Genomic DNA, 6,734 nt, shown 5'->3' on the forward strand with positions numbered 1-6,734 from the left:
GTTTCCAGAGCGCTGGATTTTTTTTAAATGTCGTTAGTTGTTGGGACAGAGATCTGGTTTTGAGCTTTTAACAAGTTGAAACCTACCGATAGCCATAACGACTACTTTTAACCATCAATTAGAGGGAAAGTGTTTGAAAGGTAAACCAGATGTCTGTCCGTACTTAGTATTAACATTCTAAGTGACTGTAACGGCAAATCAAAGAGACACATAAAAACTGAAATAGCTCGTAAGGTCAGACATTGCCTTCTTTCGACTCGGAACAGCTTTTATCCCCTTTTTTTAAAGATACACTTTGCACAATGGGCCCCTTTATTGTCGGGTGGCGCGCTCACGTTCTGGTGAAGTTACTAATGTAATCGCATGGAAGAAACTTGCCAAAATGATTGAAAATAAAGATAGCGAACGCCATTCGCGGCTGCGATGCCTCTCTTTTGGCCATTTTGTATTAAACCCTCTTATTTATTTGACAGATGAATCTTTAAAAGCGCGCCACACTTTTTTTAAAAAAATCTTTTGTAAAAGCTGGAGGCATTAAAGAATGCCCTTTAAATTCTGTTACTTTCTTTGCAAATCGGCCACCTTTCAAAGGGCGAGGTAAATGTGCAGAGAGCACAGTGTATACAACAGAATCAACTCCATTTTAAACCTCTTGCTCGGTCCAGTTACCGCAATCGTTCATTTTTTTTCCCCCACATAACAAATTTCCACATTTAAGATCGTGTGGCGACTTTTTTTTTAATTGCGAGCCTAGACAAACATTGTGTGATTTCTCTAACAATATCTTCCTCTGACGTGGATTTTTTTCCCCCGCTGTTTGATTTTTTTTGCTATATTGAATTCTAGAAGAATTCATGTTTTTACCGCCCTGCTTCCTGAGACAACTAAGCAGAGGGAGTGCTCAGTTCAGCTTGAACTGGAGAGGCTAAAGTGCTTTGCAGCAATTGGAGTTGTAATACCTCAGCAAATTCTGGGGCATATATATTTTTTTTAAATGATGTGGTTTCGAATCTCGGATTCCTCTCTCATACATATTTGGAATACCCCCATTGAAAATTAAACTCATCTTATAGTTCAGAGTCAGAACTCAGGCCTTTGTGGCTAAGTTTCATTATGGAGCATGTTTGATTTCTGGCGTTTAGGGGTGTGCTAAATCACAAATAGCACACTTCCTTCATATAACCCCCAAAATTGCAGCCACGCTTTTAAATCCAGCGGTGCAAAATCTGATTTACTTAATCCCCGGGTTGCTAATAATAACCATATTTTTTCCTCTATATTCCCAAATACATTGTTGGGATCCTGATCAGATTTTTTTTCATTGACGAACAAACAAATTCTAATTATCCATTACACGCGGATGACATGTTCGGACATCCCAGTGCTGCGTTTTGTGAATATTCTGCCGAATTGGAAATTTGATTTGGCCTTTTCTGAATAAAGGGAGCTCTGTGATTTTGGGATGACGGCACCTTCATTCTGAACATGCAGCCACATGCTGGGAATTTTGAAAAATAAAACAATTGTATGTTATTCATTTCAACATTGTATTACAGTGGCCTTGCTATTTCTGTCATTTTTTAAAAAAAACTTGCATGGACTTTAGACAAACCCCTTTTTTTGTTCTGGGCTGGTTCTGCTTTCTGTAGTAGAGCGAGTTAATGTCTTTTTTTCACCTTAATGGAGGCTACTTTTAAAAATGGAGGGAATAATCTAGAGCGTTGGTCCCAACAACCCGTCCAAAGGGGGCTTTAAGCGAAAAGGACTTCAAGACTTGTCACAGTTGTTCACTATCAATTTACTATCAAACAACACGAGGAAAGAGCACAGTCAACGTTCAATATGTGCGGTGGTTATTAGCAATTGCGATCCGCTGATGAATTTATGCATTGTAACGAATTTAATTACTGATCTAAATAAATGTTATACACGGCATGCAGATGGCTATTTTAATATTGTATTGGGTTACCCCGCGTCTTTTACTTGCTCGCCGCAGGCTTGGCTTGGGCCGGGCTCGCAGAAGGCCAGGCAAATAGCGAGGGCTTCCCCCCCCCGCCCCCGAGATTGGAAGGACTGCACTGGGTTCAAATTGCAGGAGGGGGCCGCTGAATCTTGTGTCCTTTTTTTGCGAGAAGGATGATGAGGCACAGTTCTCATATGTTACTCCCCACCCCCATTCTGGATGGAAGGATGTGACTGTGTGTGAATATAAAATGTACACGTTATTCTACCACACCCTCAAACAAGGAGTTTTAAAAGCAACATTGGTATGGTCTGCAAACATTCTATTTATAACGCATTTTAAAACTGCAACTCACAGAGCCAGGATGGATATTTCCCAGACTATTAAAATTACTTGTGGAGGGGGGTCAGCTTTTTCAGTGACAGGGTATAAATCTGGCTACGAGATGACAATGTGAAGTTGCCCGGGCGCGGAGCTGAGTGAATTACACTTTCGGTTTCAGATCTTATCAATCGGAAGACTTGGCTAGAAATCTGCATTTTGTCAAAAGTTTCAAACAAAACTCTTTGAGAACAGTGGGTTGCAGCGAGAGCACCAGAAAGAGAGAGAAATGGGGATCGAGAGAGCAAAAAAAATACAAATGGGGGGATACATTCATCTGGAATAAACCGAAAGCCCCGAGAGAGAGAGGAGCTGGCTGGAGAAGCTGGGGCAAAGCTGAGGTGTGCATATTCAGATTGTAGACTGAGAAAGCGGCGGGGGTTTTATTTCAATCCAACATGACGGTGCAGAATCAAAAGGGGGAAAGTGCAGTGTGTTTTGAGGGGTTTGCGAGGAATGAGACCTTCCGAACTCTGACCGAATAAAACGCATTCATCTACAGATTAATACTGTTTAAGCTCTTGGAGTTAAGGATCTACACAATTTGTTCTCTCTCTCTGGGTGTGTGTGTGTGTCTATGCAATAAATACAAGCGGATATTCAAACGTTAAACAAGAAATCTTTGCAACCTCGCAGTTCGGTGGTGGCACCGCTCATGGAGTGTGTTTGGGTAATAAATAGGTCGCTATTTTTTGCCACAGTTCCTCGGGATAGCGCCGATGTGGCCGGAGTTTCTCACATTGTCACTTAAAGACACCAAATACTTTGCCGCAGTGGGGGCACCCACATGAAGCGAATTACAAAGCGGCGAATGCGAAAAAGAAACCCGTCGAATAACACCCAGATTTACAATCGTAATTCCGTGCTCATGATGTTTGATTTGCAGAGTGGCCCTTGCAAAGCTCGGCAAGCGTTTGCCTGAAGAGCCGAGCTCATCACAGCGTCGCCCGGACGCTGCAGGCTTCCTCTCTCCCTCTCCTCTCACACACAGCACACTCTCTCTCCCCTCTGAGCGTACTTCAAGCCGGTGAATTCGCTGGAGAATTCAGCAAAACGGCATGGACACAGCGAGGCTCCGAGAATGAAACTGAAAACACACACACACACAGACTCTGCTCCCTCTCACACACACACGTAAACCAAAGTTAAACTCGAAGCGGTTTTTTTTTAATTTGGCAACACTAAGTGTGCTGGGGAATCCCCCACTGCACGTGTTACAATGATCTTTTTCAAGGTGCACTGATATTGAAGAGAATCCTCTCACACCACACACATTTCACTCACACGTTTGAACCTAAATGCCGAAGAGAGGCAGAGATTACCTTTCTGGGGAGGGGAGGGGAGGGGAGTGGGGGCGCGGTGTGGATAAGTCTGAATCCAGTTTGATTCAGATGGCTAAATTTTGATTACATTTCCCCACTGGGGGGAGGGTGAAAAAAAATCAACATTCTTTATCCAACAAGCTTTTTATTTTGATTTAGTGTGTGTGTGTTCCCCCACCACATTTTAAACAATTAGCAACCCAGCCTTCAGTCAGGGGAAGCACAATGAGATGATAGTTGATTATAAAAACACCCCCCCCCCCCCCTCCCCACACACACACATCACAAACAGTTCCCCAAAACGCGGGATTCTCCTTTCAAACTCCTTTTCTTCCTTCCCCTTTTGTTATTTGAGCACACAATGTCCAATAAAACAAATATCTAAAAAGATGTTCTAGTTTTCACACCCGGCCCCGTAAGGTGCCTCCAATCGAGATGTTTTTTAAAAAAATATTCAGCAATGTTAACCTAAATTTGAAAAAAAACTGATTCCGCAGATAAGAAGAGGATTACAGCGGTCTGCATGATTTCACTTCCTCCATGCCAACGGCCGACTATCTGTACATCGCCAAAAGAAAATACTCGAATTTCTGTTATAATTTGATTAAAAATAACAAAAGGCGTTTTGTGCTCCTAAATGTACTGGAGTCCAGGGTTTAATCTATTCGCTTTAAGCCTTCAAAACAACATCTAATTGGCAACGTATTAGTAATCCGGCAACTGAAACCCTGTCAGGTTTTTTTTACATTTAAAAAAAGGATATATCGAAAAGGGGAATGAATGACTTTGCAGAATAGAACAGTGTCGGATGACAACTCTGGATAGAACCCCAGTTTTATCTAAAGAGTATAATGTTGGCCTTGTCATGAATGTAATTGCATGAGTTGTATTAACTACATTTTCGGCAGTACCCGATTTTTAAATACATATATTTACTATATATTATACGATCATACATACCAGGCGTTTTATTCTGCTGCAGTTTATTACGCGTTCATGTGTGCCCTTCATTCCCGATGCATCAACATCCCGCCCGCAATGGAAACGCGAGGGGGAACAATTTTAGAAGAGAATAATAATGTCACCGGCCTTTCAAATTAGCACAGCTAAAGCTGCCCAGATGTGAAAATTCACGCATTTGCTTCGGGTTTTCACCCACTAACATCCAGCCCCGTCTTTTTTTCGAGTACAAACGGAGCCACAGCTCTGGAAATCAGAAGTTTAATTTAAGTAGCAAGGGACACTTACCGCGTTCACAAGCAAAGAGGGAAATAATATGGGGGCTCCGCCATTCTCACCCACACGCTTACTGCCAACATTCCCAGCGGAAACCCACTGCGTATGAAATGTATAATTTACTTCAAAAATACCCCGGTTCCAAATTGCATATTTTTCCTGCTGGATTTCCAAGAACTATAAATCCCATATCTTGCCTCTTTCACAGCATCGTTTCAACTGCTTGCGCGGTTTTAGCACTGAATTACAACCACGCAATTCCCAGAAAAAAAGTTATTTTTAATTCTGAAATGAATCGGCAATCCTACATTCCGAAACAAGAGTCAAACGCAAAAGCACTGCAATGAAAAGTTTACACTGCTTATTATCCTAGAGGACAAATGATTTTAGGATATCTTATCATTTAAACCGCCTTCATTTTTTTATATATATAATGGTCTCTTTCATTGCTGCTTTTCTCTCTCTCTCTCTCCCACTCCATACATTGTGTTTATTTATAAATACCCCGATGGAAAAAATAACACCATTTTTTTAAAAACTGGACGTACCGAAAGGAGGCAGATGGAGAATGTTTCCGTTGTAAATATCTGTTCGGTTTGTGTTTTTGTCCCCGGTTGCTGATGGATGGATGGTGCTCAAACAGGACTCTACCTGTCTCCCTATACAGTATGAGAGGGAATGAACTCGGTCAAACAGATGCGCTCTGCGCTGCCACTGGCTCACAAATTTACGACTAGCTGACGTGCCTTTTCTCCCACAATGGAGCCGCTTGACATTAACCATAAAATTGATGAGAGAGAAGCGAAATCTAATCTCTTTTCCAGATCCTCTCCGCTTTTCCCCCAGTTTTAGTATCCCGCTGACCAGGCAGCCTGCTCCCTTTGTCTCGACCCCCGGCGTTTCCGCCACTATGTGTTGTGTTGTTGGGGCTTTTTTTTTCCCCTGGAGGGGTGGTGGGGATTGTGGGAGAATATATCCCCTCTCTTGAAGAAAATCCTAATTTTGCGATCGGAAGAAAAAAGAAGCTGCGATTGTGCAAACTTCCCCCTTCCAACTATTGCTATTGTTGTGTTCACGGTATTTACAAAAGAAAAGGGAAGGACTCTCCAAACTGAACCAGGAACTCGTCACCTAACACCAAGCCCCTCCTGTAGAAAGAAAGGATACATTTAAATAAATGGGTGCACATTAAGGGTTTATCCTGATTCTGCTAGGGGATTTTTTTTGGTGTATTTGCTGCTGACTGTATTTCCGCAGCTCCTGTTCCCGCACTGAGCTGTAGAGGACACACACACACACAGAGGCCCCCTTTGCTGTTACAAGCTCGGATTTCCCCCCTCCGGCCAGTAGCTGCTGCATTGTCCTGAACTCCCAGCCGAGGTCATGACCCCGGGGGAGGGAGTGACGTCATTTCGGGAGCACCCCCCCTCCTGGCCTGACGTCACGCAGCTGTTCCCCTCGTGTTACATCACACGAGTGACGTCACCCGCCACAGGAAATCCCCGCCACCCGGAAATTCAAACCAGACTAAATGCTCAGGAGAGAAAATTGTACCACTTCACACCAAGCAGCCACACCATTCCTATTAGGGCTGGATTTTATGACCAACGTAAAATCCCATCCGAGGTCAGCCAACGTTTCATTGGTCAGCCGCTCACCTGCTCTGATTTCTGAGGTGGGCGGGACGGTAAAATTCCAGCCATAGGCTTCGGAAACAGTCCCTTCGGCCCAATACGTCTATGCCAACCAGGTTTCCTAAACTGAACTAGTCCCTGTGTTTGGCCCATATCCCTCTAAATCTTTCCCATCTATGTACCTGTCCAGTATACATA

At 43.2% G+C, this 6,734-nt stretch overlaps 1 protein-coding gene across 1 annotated transcript in view; it reads right to left on the bottom strand.

Moving 5' to 3' along the window:
- The window catches only part of bahcc1b (BAH domain and coiled-coil containing 1b), a 278,363-nt gene extending 272,844 nt beyond the window's left edge, over positions 1–5,519 (bottom strand). The window contains exon 1 of the mRNA XM_080209603.1: positions 5,451–5,519. The gene's annotated coding sequence lies outside the window, so the exon portion shown is untranslated. The remainder of the gene's footprint in view (positions 1–5,450) is intronic.
- Between the last annotated feature and the right edge of the window lie 1,215 nt (positions 5,520–6,734).

Source organism: Carcharhinus amblyrhynchos, chromosome 21 (assembly GCF_965287045.1).
Source record: "Carcharhinus amblyrhynchos chromosome 21, sCarAmb.v2.hapA, whole genome shotgun sequence".
Lineage (NCBI taxonomy): Eukaryota > Metazoa > Chordata > Chondrichthyes > Carcharhiniformes > Carcharhinidae > Carcharhinus > Carcharhinus amblyrhynchos.